The 15,929-nt window shown below is 39.1% G+C and overlaps 1 protein-coding gene across 1 annotated transcript in view; it reads right to left on the bottom strand.

Moving 5' to 3' along the window:
- Window positions 1-15,929, bottom strand: part of FBXL7 (F-box and leucine rich repeat protein 7) — a 436,126-nt gene that overhangs the window by 212,583 nt on the left and 207,614 nt on the right. The window lies entirely within an intron of this gene.

A 15,929-nucleotide genomic window follows, 5' to 3' on the forward strand; every position in this document is an offset into this window, starting at 1 on the left:
ACACAGAAATTACCCAACATTGACCATTCAGTCAATTGGACAATATTGTGCTGAAGCTGGTTTGAACCAGCTTATAATAGCTGGTTGTTAAATTCTCTAAAATTTTCCAAGCCAGTTGTTAAACACAGCCATTATAAAAAAGTAAATTATGTACACTTAAAATTAAGCAAATTATATTAATAACCAAAGAAAGACACAAAACTCATCATTCTCCAATTATGTTACTACATTTTACTCAAATCCATGTTATTGAGGCTGTGTCCTTCCCCTGAATGCTGGAAACACTACGTCATGCATATTACTGCCTATCTTTTCTCAACTCTATGTCAGCAGTGCCATGTCAGTAGCTTGAAATTAGCAACTGTGGGAGTATTTATACCAAGAAAATTTGCAATGCTGGAAGTCAGGACTTGATCTATTCTTTTGTGGATTACCTAGACTTAATGTAGTCGTAGAAAATATGTTAATAATGCAGATTAAACTTAAAAGTGAGTCATGTCTATAGCCATTTTATCATGTCTAGCTTCAAAAGAATGAAAAAGTACTCTTCTAGTATTCAAAACTTATTTTTTTTCTATTTTTTATTATACTTTATGTTCCAGGGTACATGTGTACAACGTGCAGGTTTGTTACATATGTATATATGTGCCATGTTGGTGTGCTGCACCCATTAACTCATCATTTATATTAGATATATCTCCTAATGCTATCCCTCCCCCATTCCCCCACCCCACAACAGGCCCCAGTGTGTGACGTTCCCCTTCCTGTGTCCAAGTGTTCTCATTGTTCAATTCCCACCTATGAGTGAGGACATGTGGTGTTTGGTTTTCTCTTCTTGTCATAGTTTGCTGAGAAGGATGGTTTCCAGCTGCATCCATGTCCCTACAAAGGACATGAACTCAACCTTTTTTATGGCTGCATAGTATTCCATGGTGTATATATGCCATATTTTCTTAATCCAGTCTGTCATTGATGGACATTTAGGTTGGTTCCAAGTCTTTGCTATTGTGAATAGTGCCACAATAAAAATACATGTGCATGTGTCTTCATAGCAGCATGATTTATAATCCTTTGGGTTTATGCCCAGAAATGGGATGGCTTGGTCAAATGGTATTTCTAGTTCTGGATCTTTGAGGAATCACCACACTGTCTTCCACAATGGTTGAACTAGTTTACAGTCCCACCAACAGTGCAAAAATGTTCCTATTTCTCCACATCCTCTCCAGCACCTGTTGTTTCCTGACTTTTTAAAGATTGTCATTCTAACTGGTGTAAGATAGTATCTTATTATGGTTTTGATTTGCATTTCTCTGATGGTTAGTGATGATGAGCATTTTTTTCATGTGTCTGTTTTCAAATGTCTTCTTTTGAGAAGTGACTGTTCATATCCTTTGCACACTTTTTGATGGGGTTGTCTTTTTCTTGTAAATTTGTTTGAGTTCTTTGTAGGTTCTGGATATTAGCCCTTTGTCAGATGAGAAGAGTGCAAAATTTTTCTCCCATTCCGTAAGTCGGTTATTATATTAATAACCAAAGAAAGACACAAAACTCATCATTCTCCAATTATGTTACTACATTGTTGGAGTAGTAACATCATCATCAGTTCACTCTGATGATAGTTTCTTTTGCTGTGCAGAAGCTCTTTAGTTTAATTAGATCCTATTTGACAATATTGGCTTTTGTTGCCATTGCTTTTGGTGTTTTAGACATGAAGTCCTTGCCCATGCCTATATCCTGAATGGTATTGCCTAGGTTTTCTTCTAGGGTTTTTATGGTTTTAGGTCTAAAAATTTGAGTCTCCAATCCATCCTGAATTAATTTTTGTATAAGGTGTAAGGAAGGGATCCAGTTTCAGCTTTCTAATTATGGCCAGCCAGTTTTCCCCATACCATTCATTAAATAGAGAATCCTTTCCCCATTTCTTGTTTTTGTCAGGTTTGTCAAAGATCAGATGGTTGTAGATGTGTGGTATTATTTCTGAGGGCTCTGTTCTGTTCCATTGGTCTATATCTTTGTTTTGGTACCAGTACCATGCTGTTTTGGTTACTGTAGCCTTGTAGTATAGTTTGAAGTCAGGTAGTGTGATGCCTCCAGCTTTGTTCTTTTGGCTTAGGATTGTCTCGGCAATGTGGGCTCCTTTTTGGTTCCATATGAACTTTAAATCAGTTTTTTCCAATTCTGTGAAGAAAGTCATTGGTAGCTTAATGGGGATGGCATTGAATCTATAAATTATCTTGGGCAGTATGGCCATTTTCATGATATTAATTTGTCCTATCCATGAGCATGGAATGTTCTTCCATTTGTGTCCTCTTTTCTCTCATTGAGCAGTGGTTTGTAGTTCTCCTTGAAGAGGTCCTTCACATCCCTTGTAAGTTGGATTCCTAGGTATTTTATTCTCTTTGAAGCAATTGTGAAAGGGAGTTCACTCATGATTTGGCTCTCTGTTTGTCTGTTATTGGTGTATAAGAATGCCTGTGATGTTTGTATATTGATTTTGTATCCTGAGACTTTGCTGAAGTTGCTTATCAGTTTAAGGAGATTTTTGAGCTGAGACGATGGGGTTTTCTAAATATACAGTCATGTCATCTGCAAATAGGGACAATTTGACTTCCTCTTTTCCTAACTGAATACCCTTTATTTTTTTCTCTTGTCTGATTGCCCTGGTCAGAACTTCCAACACTATGTTGAATACGAGTGGTGACAGAGGGCATCCCTGTCTTGTGCCAGTTTTCAAAGGGAATGCTTCGTTTTTGCCCATTCAGTATGATATTGGCTGTGGATCTGTCATAAATAGCTCTTATTATTTTGAGATATGTTCCATCAATACCGAATTTATTGAGAGTTTTTAGCATGAAGGGCTGTTGAATTTTGTCAACGGCCTTTTCTGCATCTATTGAGATAATCATGTGGTTTTTGTCTTTGGTTCTGTTTTTATGCTGGATTATGTTTATTGATTTGTGTACATTAAACAGCCTTGCATCCAAGGTATGAAGTCTACTTGATCACAGTGGATAAGCTTTTTCATGTGCTGCTGGATTTGGTTTGCCAGTACTTTACTGAGGATTTTTGCATCGATGTTCATCAGGGATATTGGTCTAAAATTCTCTCCTGACCTTTTTGTTGTGTCTGGGATTCTGCCAGGCTTTGGTATCAGGATGACGTTGGCCTCATAAAATGAGTTAGGGAGGATTCCCTCTTTTTCTATTGATTGGAATAGTTTCAGAAGGAATGGTACCAGCTCCTCCTTGTACCTCTGGTAGCATTTGGCTGTGAATCCGTCTGGTCCTGGACTTTTTTTGGTTGGTAGGCTATTAATTATTGCCTCAATTTCAGAGCCTGTTACTGGTCTATTCAGGGATTCAACTTGTTCCTGGTTTTGTCTTGGGAGAGTGTATGTGTCCAGGAATTTATCCATTTCTTCTGAATTTTCCAGTTTATTTGTGTAGAAGTGTTTATAGTATTCTCTGATGGTAGTTTGTATTTCTGTGGGGTCAGTGGTGATATCCCCTTTTTCATTTTTTATTGCATCTATTTGATTCTTCTCTCTTTTCTGCTTTATTAGTATCTCTAGCGGTCTATGAATTTTGTTGATCTTTTAAAAAAAACCCAGCTCCTGGATTCACTGATTTTTTTGAAGGGTTTTTGTGTCTTTATCTCCTTCAGTTCTGCTCTGATCTTAGTTATTTCTTGCCTCCTGCTAGCTTTTGAATGTGTTTGCTCTTGCTTCTCTAGTTCTTTTAATTGTGATGTTAGGGTGTCAATTTTAGATCTTTCCTGCTTTCTCTTATGGGCATTTAGTGCTATAAATTTCCCTCTACACACTGCTTTAAATGTGTCCCAGAGATACTGGTACGCTGTGTCTTCGTTCTCATTGGTTTCAAAGAACATCTTTATTTCTGCCTTCATTTCGTTATGTACCCAGTAGTCATTCAGGAGTAGGTTGTTCAGTTTCCATGTAGTTGAGCGGTTTTGATTGAATTTCTTAATGCTGAGTTCTAATTTGATTGCACTGTGATCTGAGAGATGGTTTGTTATAATTTCTGTTCTTTTACATTTGCTGAGGAGTGCTTTACTTCCAACTATGTGGTCAATTTTGGAAAAAGTGTGATGTGGTGCTGAGAAGAATGTATATTCTGTTGATTTGGGGTGGAGAGTTCTGTAGATGTCTGTTAGGTCTGCTTGCTGCAGAGTTGAGTTTAATTCCTGGATATCCTTGTTAACTTTCTGTCTCGTTGATCTTTCTAATGTTGACAGTGGGGTGTTAAAGTCTCCCATTATTATTGTGTGGGAGTCTAAGTCTCTTTGTAAATCTCTAAGGACTTGCTTTATGAATCTGGGTGCTCCTGTATTGGGTGCATATATATTTAGGTTAGCTCTTCTTTTTGAATTGATCCCTTTATCATTATGTGATGGCCTTTATCTCTTTTGATCTTTGTTGGTTTAAAGTCTGTTTTATCAGAGACTAGGATTGCAACCCTGCCTTTTTTTGTTTTTCATTTGTTTGGTAGATCTTCCTCCATCCCTTTTTGAGCCTATGTGTGCCTCTGCACATGAGATGGGTCTCCTGAATACAGCAAAGTGATGGGTCTTGATTCTTTATCCAATCTGCCAGTCTGTGTCTTTTAATTGGAGCATTTAGCCCATTTACATTTAAGGTTAATATTGCTATGTGAGAACTTGATCCTGTCATTATGATGTTAGTTGGTTATTTTGCTCATTAGTTGATGCGGTTTCTTCCTAGCATTGATGGTCTTTACATTTTGGCATGTTTTTGTAGTGGCTGGTACCGGTTGTTCCTTTCTGTTTAGTGCTTCCTTCAGGAGCTCTTGTAGGGCAGGCCTGGTGGTGACAAAATCTCTAAGCATTTGCTTATCTGTAAAGGATTTTATTTCTCCTTCACTTATGAAACTTAGTTGGCCGGATATGAAATTCTGAGTTGAAAATTATTTTCTTAAAGAATGTTGAATGTTAGCCCCCACTCTCTTCTGGCTTGTAGATTTTCTGCCGAGAGATCCACTGTTAGTCTGATGGGATTCCCTTTGTGGGTAACCTGACTCTTCTCTCTGGCTGCCCTTAACATTTTTTCCTTCATTTCAACTTTGGTGAATCTGACAATTATGTGGCTTGGAGTTGCTCTGCTCGAGGAGTATCTTTGTGGCGTTCTATCTATTTCCTGAATTTGAACGCTGGCCTGCCTTGCTAGGTTGGGGAAGTTCTCCTGGATAATAACCTGCAGAGTGTTTTCCAACTTGGTTCCATTCTCCCCGTCACTTTCAAGTACACCAATCAGACGTAGATTTGGTCTTTTCACATAGTCCCATATTTCTTGGAGGTTTTGTTCATTTATTTTTACTCTTTTTTATCTAAACTTCTCTTCTCACTCATTTCATTCATTTGATCTTCAATCACTGATACTCTTTCTTCCAGTTGATCGAGTCAGTTACTAAAGATTGTGCATTTGTCACGTAGTTCTTGTGTCATGGTTTTCATCTCTATCAGGTCGTTTAAGGACTTCTCTGCATTAGTTATTCTAGTTAGTCATTCGTCAAATCTTTTTTCAAGGTTTTTAGTTTCTTAGTTTCTTTGCACTGGGTTCGTAATTCCTCCTTTAGCTTGGAGAAGTTTGATCATCTGAAGTCTTGTTCTCTCAGCTCGTCAAAGTCATTCTCCATCCAGCTTTGTTCCATTGCTGGCAAGGAGCTGCATTCCTTTGGAGTGGGAGAGGCACTGTGATTTTTAGAATTTCCAGCTTTTCCGTGCTGCTTTTTCCCCATCTTTGTGGTTTTATCTACCTTTGGTTTTTGATGATGGTGACGTACAGATGGGGTTTTGGTATGGATGTCCTTTCTGTTCATTAGTTTTCCTTCTAACAGTCAGGACCCTCAGCTGCAGGTCTGTTGAAGTTTGCTCGAGGTCCACTCCAGACCCTGTTTGCCTGGGTATCAGCAGCAGAGGCTGCAGAAGAGTGAATACTGCTGAACAGCAAACGTTGCTGTCTGATCGTTCCTCTGGAAGCTTCACCTCAGAGGTGTACCTGACTGTGTGAGGTATGAGGCAGTAGTCTGCCCCTAGTGGGGGATGTCTCCCAGTTAGGCTACTCGGGGGTCAGGGACCCACTTGAGGAGACAGTCTGTCCGTTCTCAGATCTCAAACTCCGTGCTGGGAAAACCACTACTCTCTTCAAAGCTGTCACACAGGAACATTTACATCTGCAGAGGTTTCTGCTGCCTTTTGTTTGGCTATGCCCTGTCCCCAGAGGTGGAGTCTACAGAGGCAGGCAGGCCTCCTTGAGCTGCAGTGGGCTCCACCCAGTTCAAGCTTCCAGGCTGCTTTGTTTACCTACTTAAGCCTCAGCAACGGTGGGCGCCCCTCTCCCAGCCTAGCTGCTGCCTTACAGTTAGATCTCAGACTGCTGTGCTAGCAATGAGGGAGGCTCCATGGTCATGGGACCCTCTGAGCCAGGCATGGGATATAATCTCCTGGTGTGCCGTTTGCTAAGACACTTGGTAAAGTGTAGTATTAGGGTGGAAGTGACCAGACTTTCCAGGTGTTTTGTGTCACGGTTTCCCTAGGCTAGGAAAGGGAACTCCCTTCCCCCTTGCGCTTCCTAGAAGAGGCGATGTCTAGCCTTGCTTTGGCTTTCCCATGTTAGGCTGCACCCACTTTCTTGCGCCCACTGTCCCACATACCCCAGTGAGATGAACCCAGTACCTCAGTTGGAAATGCAGAAATCACCCGTCTTCTGTGTCGCTCACACTGGAAGCTGGGGGCTGGAGCTGTTCCTATTCGGCCACCTTGGAACCACCCCCTCAAAAGTTATTATCTCATTGAACAAAGTACAGTAGTTACTAATGTCTCTGACAAACAGTGAATTTCCAACACATCTCTGTTGTTTCACTTTTGCATTAATTATTAACATAAACAAAAATATTATCTAATATTCACCCTACACTGAATCATAATTCCACAGCTTGGCTACTCATACAAAACTCACCAAAAATCAGTAAAAGCATTATGTGATATTTAGTTACATACAATTGACCATAATATTTTATAAAATATTTATAATGTGTGCATACGTCTTTTCATTACTTTATAGTATGTGATTGTGTAACATGAATTATCCATTCCCTTGTCAAAAACCAACTGAGATTTTTTTCCAGGTTGTTTTCTCTCTTTTTTTTTTTTTTTTGAGATGGAGTCTTGCTCTGTCACCAGGCTGAATTGTGGTGGCATGATCTCAGTCACTGCAACCTCCACCTCCCAGGTTCAAGTGATTCTCCTGCCTCAGCCTTCAGAGTAGCTGGGACTACAGGCGTGCACCACCACGCCGAGCTAAGTTTTGTATTTTCGGAAGATATGGGGTTTCATCACGTTGGCCAGGCTGCTCTTGAACTCCTGACCTCAGGTGATCCACCCGCCTCAGCCTCCCAAAGGGCTGGGATTACAGACATGAGCAATGGCGCTCAGCCTGTTTTCTGCTTGCAAATGCTGGTATGAACATTTCTGTGAATTTCTGCTAGTGCATATAAGCAGGATATGAGCTGGCCAAGGGGATGTGTTCCACTGCACTTCATTCCAACCCACAATTAGATCTCAGGAACCCTGGAATGCCCTGCCAAAAGAGCCAAACTATGCAATTACTGTGTGTACCAAGCCAAGGTTAACATGCAGGCTGATATTATGTCCAGGTATATATGTGCAAGTTTCCTGTTAGTATAGGACAATATAGGTGGTCAGACAGGAATGAGTGAGCTTCCACGAATCCTAGAATTCTAAATTCAAACCTGGCCTTCTGGGTGGTTATGAATTCTTAGACAGTACTTGCTATTTTTGTATCAATAATTTTACAGTATATTTTTGAATGATTGGCTAGTTAAAAAAATTAGTACATAATGCAATCCTACTTAAAAGTATTCTTGGCCGGGCATGATGGCTCACGCCTGTAATCCCAGCACTTTAAGAGGCTGCGGCAGGTGGATCACAAGGTCAGGAGTTCTAGACCATCCTGGCCAATATGATGAAACCCCGTCTCTACTAAAAACAGAAAAATTAGCCGGGTGTGGTGGCAGGTGACTGTAGTCCCAGCTACTCAGGAGGCTGAGGCAGGAAAATCGCTTGAGCCTGGGAGGCAGAGGTTGCAGTGAGCTGAGATTGTGCCACTGCACTCCAGCCTGGGCGGTGAGATTCCATCAGAAAAGGGAAGGGAAGGGAAGGGAGGGGAGAGGTGGGGGGGAGGGGAGGGGAGAGGGGAGGGGAGGGGAGGGGAGGGGAGGGGAGGGGAGGAGGGGAGGAGAGGGAAGGGAAGGGAAGGAAAAGAAAAGAAAGCAAGAAAGTAAGAAAGCAATAAAGCAAGAAAAGGATTCTTATCTGGGCTGAGAAATAAAGCAAGAAAAGGATTCTTATCTGGGCTGAGAAATATGCCTAGGAAAATATCACAGCAAGGCTAACAACTAAAAATCCAGACACTAAAAATGAGAGGAAATAGAGGCAATATGAAAAGAAAATATTTTGAGAAGTTAAACTATAAAGGAGAGCTGAGAAATGGCATAGTAGGAAGGGCATAATTTCAAAAGTTAAAAAAGATTACCTCTCTTGTAAGTTGAGGAGTACTTCTATTTTTATCATCTTGGGGATAAACTAATAGAGAATCAAGGATGATGCAGAGAGAGGAGAAAGGGGAAGGGAAGGAGGGAGAAAGAAAGAATATGAATAACTTCATTTGAAATACAAATAAGAAGATATGCCTCACAAAGACTAAAATTTTCCTTAGTGTTTGAAACCTTGTTTGCTGTGATTTTTGGCAGGGCACTTCCCACATATTATGGGTGATGTAACCTTGAGATCTCATAACTCTGCAACCTTGAGACTAAGTCCTTCATGGATTTAATATTCACAGATCTCTGTAAATCAAAGGCCTAAAGGAATTTAGAAAGGGATTGTTTTGCTTGATAGCATAGGTTTTACACACAAAAAAACTTTGAAAATCCAAGAAATGGTCTATAAGCTAGAAATAAAATGAAAATTTGCCTGGTCCCTATACTGAAATAAAATATTGAGCTTCAAAGATGTATACAAATGAGCATTATACCTTATACGTATATTCTTTATCAAGTATTTACAACTTTTGTACATATTCTATTACAAGAGCAAAATTGCATAATTGAAATTTAAGATGTGATCTTTTTAAAGAGTAGAATATTCCAGAATTAAAGTCAAACATCACTATTGTGCAGAGTAAGTTGTACTGAATATAACCTCATAGAAGAAACATTACTATATTTAAAAATTATGACTTTCAAACATATTTCTCTCGTAACCCATTGTTACCTTTATTTAACAAATAATTTGCACTCCCAAAACACCCAGTTTGTTATATAATATGCCGTATGTTCTAATACAATATAATAATAATATTATACTCTAATAATGATAATATTTATCATAATAGTATATTCTTTTCAGTAAACCAGTTTGAAAGGAAACAGTCTAATACATATGGTAGCCGAAGATGTCACTGTTACAAAGCTGTTACCCACATGTTATGGCCCACATATTAGAAGAAATAACTGTTGGCCAACATATTTCAGATGGTGAGTATTGCTCAAGTTCATAAATGGGGACAGAAATAAAATTAGCTAGGTATAAATGCAAAATTAGATACAATTTAAACACATAAAGTTTTAATAAGTTATTAAATGATATTTACAACCAGTATGCATGCTTCTAAGGGCTTACAATAGAACTGAATCATGTAATCAGGCACAATATGGTTTTATATGACATTTTAAGAATGGAGAAAAGCCAAGTAATTTACTCAGTCATCCAAGATAAATACAATAAAAGCTGAAAGTTGACAGTGTGGAAGTTTCTAATTGGTTATATAATTTACCCTCAGTCCTTTCCACTATCATCTTCCACCTGATCCTTGAATAATGTTTTTAGAGAAAAACCCACAAGAAGACTGCAAGGAAAATGTCCCGGGGCATCCATAATGTGGGCTCATTACTGCTATGCTCAGAAAATAAAGCTAATAGTCATGATTGCTAATGAATGACTGGTTTACTGTTTGTCAGTATTATGGTTTATTGCTAACATCCTATTTTATGCACAGCAATTCAACCAAGATTGCAAATTTAGACATGCAGGCAATTGTGGCCATTCCTTTGAATGACTTCTGCTCACAGTCCAATGGCTGGTACAGAACTGGTGATCTTGTTGAACCAACAGGATGCAGTACCTACTGATAGGGAACATGCAGACTTCTCTTCTGGCAAGTCTCTACAAGTCAGTGAATGGCTAGCAGCTAATCGGCCTTATGACTTCCAAATCTCTGTCATGGTTGTTCTCTCTTCTTTCAAGGTCACTCTTTGAGAACTCAGCTGAATGTTTTATCGATCTTAGGCCTAAATCATGGCAAGCTACCTTGACCTTAATGATTCCTACAGAATGTCTGATGTTTCCTTTAGTCAGCCATACAGATTTTAATTGACAAGCAAGTGCCCAACCTTGTCAAGATTTAGAAAGATAAACACGCTCATAAAAGAACTAACCAGCTGCTTGAGAAAAGTAATAACATTGCCACCCTCACAGGAATTTGTTTCCATCTATTTGATTGTTTTCTGTATGCTATCTGTCACAATTCTTAAATGGATGATAGAATAAAGAAAACTAATTGTCCTTCGTATATTGTAGTATCACGAGCAAGACTTTATTCCCAGACTGGCGATCACCCGCTAATTTACCTGTAAAATTTCCCTTCTTTGTAAAATAAGATGATAACTGTCTTATAGGCTACCTTGTTTGTATCAAATAATGTTTTATATATAGGTCACTTAGCATGATATCAGAAACATCAGAGATACTCATTAAATGATACTCACTGCAGTTCTTGATATATATGTCAGTGAAAGAAAAAGAAAAAAATGGAATTAGGATATAGAACAACAGGAGAATAATTACTTAATCTTCTGGGCAAAGGATTTGCCATGTTAAGACAGAGACGTCTCAGGAACAAGGCCTGAACTTGCTATTATTTTTTTCATAAGGAAAAAAAAAAAAAACAAGGGTGTAAAATCCCACCAGGAAGCTGCCTTCAAACGTTTTGCTATTCCCTGAAGAAATGTATGAATTCTTTTAAAATCGGCCTTCCGATACCTGTAACTGTACTGTGAGTTTGGTAGTACACAGGTTTGAGTCAGTTCCTAGGATGCAAATAGTGACACCCCTGAGTTTATAATTCCACTGTGAATTGTGTTCAACAGGCAGATCCCAGATTGCAATGAGAAAGTGTAGCCAACATACTTGGAGAAGAGTCTGGGCTTATCTTTGGGCAAAGGCCACAAATAAAAGGGGGTTTCGGCACCACTTAAATGATGGTGAAGGTCTTTTGTAAACAGTCACCTCTTAGTTGAAATTCATTCTCCCTGAACACAACAAATTCTGTCTCCTGGAAGCTCCAGGAGATTTTAATGTTTAAAAAAAAGAAAAAAGGTCATTTATGTTTTTTCAACACTGCAGAATTGTACTGATGATATTTATTTTAAATACCACGTATTTTTTTCTTAGCGGAAAAGCCCATTATTATCACAGCTGAAAGCAATAACTCCCAAGTTGGGAAACATTTCCAAATCAAAAACTTGTGATTATCATGATGTCTGCATGTCTAGTTATGCTATTTTATTTTCTTGCTTATGTAACAGGCAGAGGTACCCCTACAAGGGTCAAATATTGATGAAGACATATTTATTTAGTGAGTCTACAGTTGCCCTTGTCTATAAGTACTAAGATATCCAAATCTTATAAAAGATTAGAGCAGCATATTTATTTTAGTAGCTTGGGGATTTTCCACTTTTGTTTAGCTGAACTTTGACTAATATCTAAAGAAAGATAAAGGGAAATACCCTTTGGAATTTGTCATTTTCTCCTCAACTTTTTATTTTGAAAAATGTCAAACCTACAAAAAATAATGCAAGAGTACAATAAACACCTATATATCAAGATTTACCAATCGTGTAACATTTAACCACATTCTCTCTCTCTCTCTCCTCATTTACATATATACACGGCTGTATGTGCACAGGTAAGTATATGGAACATATATACATTTTCTTATTCTGAATTACTTGAGAGCCATTTGTAGATCTTGTAACTGACTCTGAGTCCCTGTAATACTTCAGCATGTACCTTCTATGAAGGATATTATCCCACATCCCATCAATACAATTATTACATGTAGAAAAGTTAATAATTCGACACTAACATATAATAATTCAACATTAACATAGAATCCATGTTTAAATATTATCTACTGACTCAATAATTATCGATAAAGCTGGGAATTTTTGCTTTATTTTATATTTGTATCCAGAATCTGATCAAAGATCCTTTATTCTAGAACATTTCCCCAGGCTCTTCTATCTTTCATGACATTGGCATTTTTTAAGAGCTCAGGGCAATTATTTTGCATAAAGTTCCCCCATCTGAAGTTGTGTGTTTTCTCACACTTAGATTATGTATCTTTGGCCGGTATACAACACAGCAATATTTTGTGTCTATTTTTATATAATCATTTGCTCCCAACTTTTTGCTCAGTTTTTCTTACTCATCCAAACATTATAATATGCAAGGGGCCAATCAAGAACTTTTAGCGCAGTTTCTTATTATTCAAATGTCCTGATCCCTGGTCTTCAATACCTATGGGCATCAGAATATCTGCTTCACTGATAAATTCTGGTAACTTCCAGTGGAGTGGGTGCAGACAGACAATTTCAAACATGAGTGGTTTAAGTGGCCGATGCTTATTTCTCTTAACCGAACACCTTTCGAACTGTTTTGGGTGGAGTCTCAGAGCAGTTCTGCTTTTGAAACCTGCTTGGCTGATGGAAGCATGCACTGCCAAACCAGACTGACAATGTGGATATCATACCCAGGAGACGTCGCAATATGAGCGGCGGGGGTCTCAAGGACCCAGGAACATTCCAAACACACCTCTCTGGATCAAGTGCTATGACTCACTGAGGCCTGGCAAATGCATACGACCTTCCCTGGCAAATACTTTTAAATAAAATCAAACCCCGTCAGGAGACTCTGGATTTGCTTTCTCTGTAAGTCTTTGAAGATAGTAAGATCTTTAATCATCTGGAATGGTTTAGGTAAATCATACCAACGCTGAAAATATGCAGGAATACATCCTAATTATTCTTTGCTTCTAAGATCTTAATTAAATGTCATCAAGTAGGATTTTTTTAACATAAATTATAACCACTAAGCAAATTTGGAAAGAAGACTAGACCGCTTTTTCTAAAATATTAAGGAGGGAGCGAACAGTTGCTTTACCTTAGAGTATAAAATAAACATAATGATTCCATTCTATATTCCACTAAGATATTTCTTAATATACTGTCACATACCCAAACTTAAAATCCAAAAAGGACACAAATAATGAAATCAACAATCAATAAGCCAGCAAACATTTACTGAATATTGTGCTTAAATATTATGAATTGCAGACAAATTGGAATGCAGCTTCCGAATATAAGGATCTATAATTTAACATGATGCATGCAAAAATCATGTGAATGCTAGAACTTGGTGTGGCTTTAATTAACTAGCCCCATATAGGAGAAGTTGCAGAGGAAGACTGGTGAGAAAGGCTTGACCACAGAGGAGGCAGAACTGAGTCTGGTCTTGAAGGCTCAAGGGCAACTTAATAGGCCAGGAGTACCAAGGAGAAAGTCAGCTGAGACACGGGGGGCAGCAATGTTACTTAATCTTGTTATAAAACATGATGAGGGCAGAATTGTGTTTGGCAAGCCAGGTATAAGCAGGCAAGGTAAACTTGCCACATTCATACAGATGTTAGGGGTCAGATACACAAAACAAAAGCAAGTATGACAGGGGTCAGATACACAAAACAAAAGCAAGTATGACAGAGAGCTGAGGAAGAATCCCTGCAAACATACAGAGATTTCTTTGGCTAAAAATCACATTGTCTGTACAGCATCTCATCTGCTAAGCAAATCTTCATTTCAGGAGAGATGCCCCAGGGAGCAAGGATAAACAAAAGAGCATTAGCAATCCTGAAAGCTGTACACAAAAACATGGTTTTATAGTCCAGTTTAATCCTCTGTAGACATTGTTTGATGGAATACACTTTTATGAGAAGTACACACTCTTAGCATTAAAAACACTGACAGCTTTATGAAAATACAGTAGGGTTTTCTCTGGACCAAATCAAGCCAATGTTATTTAGCACTACCATTTACACCTCTAGGACACAGCTTTTGCAAATGTGCAAATACTGACGCATTAAACATATCTGTAGTGTTAATTATGGGCTTGATGTTTACAGGTAAAAACCTTAAGGTTTCTGGCTGGAGAATCAACCATAGGCCATTCTGTTGTTCTGTTTCTAGTTTGGTGGGCATGTGGCATGCTTAGATAGGAATCAGATTCCAGGCTATGATGAAGCACAAATTAAGACATAAATGTTGATGAGGCACTGGTTTATACTATGTGTCAGCAAACTATAGCCTGAAGGATGAATCCAGTCTACTGCCTATTTTTGCAAATAAAATTTTATTGAAACACAGCCAAACCTATTTATGTTGGTATTGTCTACGGCAGAGTTGAGTAATGGTGACAGAGATCACATGACCCACAAAGCCTAACATATTCACTGTCTGGTCCTAGACAGAAAGGGGTGCCAATCCTTGGTCTCTGCTTTTTTTTTTTTTTTTTTTTTTTTTTTTTTTTGAGATGGAGTCTCGCTCTGTCACCAACCTGGAGTGCAGTGGCGCCATCTTGGCCCACTGCAACCTCCGATTCCCTGGTTCAAGCGATTCTCCTGCCTCAGCCTTCTGAGTAGCTGGGATTACAGGCACATGCCACCATGCCCAGCTAATGTCTGTATTTTTAGTAGAGACGGGGTTTCACCATGTTGGCCAGGATGGTCTTGATCTCCTGACCTTGTGATCTGCCTGCCTCGGCCTCCCAAAGTGCTGGGATTATAGGCATGAGCCACCACGCCAGGCCTGGTCTCTACTTTTAATTGTCAGAGCCTTAATTCCTCTTCCTGTAAAATGTATGTATTAGTTTCCTATTGATACTGTAATACACTGCCACAAATTATATAACTTAAAACAACACAGATTTATTTTCTGACAGTTTTGGAGGTCAGACATCCTAAAATCAAGGTGCTGGCAGGACTGTGCTACCTCTGGAGGCTCAGGGGAGAATCTGTGTGCTGTATTTTCCAGCTTCTAGAGGCCACCTGCATTCTTTGGCTTGTGGCCCCTGTTCCATCTTCAAAGCCAGCACCTCCAATCTCTCTCTCTCTCTCTCTACTTCTGTCATCAGGATGTCTTCTTTTATCATTACATCTTCTTCTATGACTCCAACCCTCCTGCCTCTCTCTTATAAGGACCCTTGTGATTACCTTGTGTATGCCATATTGTACACTGTGTATTCCACATTGTATACTCCACATTACATTGTGTAGTCTGTTTTCATAGTGCTATAAAGAACTACCTGAGACTGGCTAATTTATAAAGAAAAGAGGTTTCATTGGATCACACTGCTGCAGGCTGTACTGGAAGCACGGCTGGGGAGGCCTCAGGAATCTCACAGTCATGGAAGAAGGCAAAGGGGAAGCAGGCACATCTTACATGGCCAGAGAAGGAGAAAGAGAGAAAAGGGGAAGGTGCCACACACTTTTAAACAACAAGGTCTCATGAGAGCTCACTTACTATTAGGAGAACAGCAAGAGGAAAATTCGCCCCCATGATCCACTCACCTCCCACCAGACCCCTCCTCTAACACTGGGGATTACAATTCGACAGGAGATTTGGGCCGGGAAACACATCATCTCCTTGCTCTTCCTGGAGTACACCAGAAACGTGACCACCTCAAGGCCTCTGCATTTGCTG

The sequence above is a fragment of the Macaca thibetana genome, chromosome 6 (genome assembly GCF_024542745.1).
Source record: "Macaca thibetana thibetana isolate TM-01 chromosome 6, ASM2454274v1, whole genome shotgun sequence".
Taxonomy (NCBI): domain Eukaryota; kingdom Metazoa; phylum Chordata; class Mammalia; order Primates; family Cercopithecidae; genus Macaca; species Macaca thibetana.